Raw genomic sequence first — 2500 nt, 5'->3', positions numbered from 1 at the left:
GCCAGTAGGCCACCAATCAGATGGGGGAGGGTTGTGTCTCAACGGACCTCCGTCAGTCAGTCTCAGTCACTAACGAACTGCCGTGGAAGGAAACCTCTTTGAGTAAAACTAGTGACGTGACGTGACGTGTCTCACAATGAGCGAGCGAGTGAGATTGCAACGGCCAATTGAGAAAGAGGTGAGGTGCTGACAATCAGCAGCTCGTGTTGAAACATTCATTCCACGGCAGGCAAGACCAATCAAAAAAAATACTGCAGATGCTGGCTCGGCTCGGCTGGCTGGCTGGCTGGCTGGCTGGCTGGCTGGAAATGGGAAATAAAAACACAAGGCGTGTTAAAGGCTGGTTAAACTGTCGAAAGAAACAAGGCGTTAATGTTTCAGAAGCGCCTATTGAAAGACGTCTCTCAAGCTGCTCCCTGACTGGGCCCTGTCCGTTGTCATGTTAATCGCTGGTTAAACTGTCGGAAGAAACAAGGCGTTAATGTTTCAGAAGCGCCTATTGAAAGGTGTCTCTCAAGCTGCTCCCTGACTGGGCCCTGTCCGTTGTCATGTTAATCCCAGGGCGGGGGCGGGACTGCTTTGACCGGGAGACCTGTTTTCTGGGACGCAGGTGTGACATTCCAGGGAGGCACCTACTTTGTGCTGATTCGAAACGACCACGACAACGGCAACTTGCAGTTCTATATTACAACAACAACAACGCGCGTGTGGTAGTTGGGAGGGGCTGCGTTCGCGCTCTCCCCCCTGCATTGAAACTCAAAGTTCGATTTTCAATCCCATAGTCCACCAATCGGATGGGAGACGGTGTGTGTGTGTGTGTGTGTGTGTCAGTGTCAGTGTCAGTCTCTCTCTCTCTCTCTCTCTCTCTCACTCTTACTCAGAGCTGCTGTGGAAGGAAACCTTTTTAAAAAGAACTTGCATATTGAAAAAAAGATGTGTCTCAAGCTGCCGGGCCCTGTCCATTGTCACGTTAATGGCAGGACGGGGCAGGACTGCTTTGACCAGGAGACCTGTTTTCTGGGACGCAGGTGTGAGATTCCAGGGGACCTGCTTTGTGCTGATTTCCCTGCCTCCCTCCCTCCTCCCCAGGACTTCCTTCTGAACACCTTTGTCGTTTCAGCGAGGGCCAAAAGCCTGCCTGTGAAAGGGAAGGATCAGCCGGTCAGCCCCCTGCTGGTCGCTGCTGCCAGTGCAGCAGGCGTGCGTGTGTCCTCGGCCTCGTGTCCAGGTCCCTCAGGGACTTGAGGCAGCTCTCCCCGGTGGTCTCGTGGTCAGGACCGGGCTTCGAATCCCAGTCGGGGGGGGATGACTTTCTGCTGCAGATTAATTGGCATGAAGGAAAGTCTCCCCTCCTGAGCGTAAAGCTCCACCCTCACCACCACCACCACCGCCTTTTCCTCCCCTTGACAAACGGACAGACAGACAGACAGACAGACAGTCAGTCCAGTTCGGGAGCGCAGCTTTCATTAAGCAATGGCATTTGTGACAACTCATCGTCTGACAGGTTGATGATTTCCCCACACGCCTCCTGCCGAATAAAAGGCTCACCCTCCCGGACACTACCCCCAGAATCACCCACCCCCCCCCCCCGGGGTGAATATTAAGCCCGAGAACACCGACTGTAACCAACCGCAGTGAAAAGTTGAAGTGGCAACTCATTAACCAGATTTATTTTGGGCAACTCATTAACCAGATTTTTTGTTCATTTGGTTTATGAGTTGCCAAGTGTAAATCTGGTTAATGAGTTGCCACTTCAACTTTTCACTGCGGTTGGTTACAGTCGGTGTTCTCGGGCTTAATATTCACCCCAGGGGGGGTGTATAGCGGGCGATGGCCGGTGTGGAGTGCGTTTTTTGGGGGTTGATTTTCACTTTGCCTCGCTGGTGGAATTTGTGGGAGGCAGGCAAGGGGATTGGTGTGGGCTGGTGGGCGGCAAGGGAGATGCTTGCTTCGGGGTGTTATCCTCACTTTGGTCCGCTGGTGAGAGTAGGCAGCGGCAGGCTGGCAGGCAGGCAGGCAAGTGTGATGTAGTGTGGGGTGCAGTGCAGTGCAGTGCAGTGCTGCCCTGTCGTTTATGAAAGGTTGTAATGACACTGCTTTGCAGCTGACCATGTCCACTGATTTGTGACGCCCGTATGGAGGCTGATATCTCAGGAGGGCCGAGGCCGATTTCCTCCGGGGACGGCTCGTCGCGTGCGGCAGGACGAGGCGCAGCGGACGGTACCGAGCGCTCGGAGGTGCGGCGCTGCCCGCCGGAGGTACAGCGAAAGGCTGCAAACCGCTTTCCGCCTGCTAACTCGGCGGCCGTCAGACCGACCGACTCCGCTTTACCACCGGAGCTAGAGTCGGGCAAGGGGCACCGAAGGGTACCGGAAGGATCGCGTTCGCACGACGGGAAGTCGACTAGCGGGCCGCCGAAAGCGAGCCGGGGGCCCCCGGTTTTTCTGTCCCACCTGGAGACTGATATCTCAGGAAGGCCGAGGCCGATTTCCTCCGGGGA

Source organism: Heptranchias perlo, unplaced genomic scaffold (genome assembly GCF_035084215.1).
Source record: "Heptranchias perlo isolate sHepPer1 unplaced genomic scaffold, sHepPer1.hap1 HAP1_SCAFFOLD_577, whole genome shotgun sequence".
Taxonomy (NCBI): domain Eukaryota; kingdom Metazoa; phylum Chordata; class Chondrichthyes; order Hexanchiformes; family Hexanchidae; genus Heptranchias; species Heptranchias perlo.
This window is presented reverse-complemented; position numbering follows the sequence as displayed.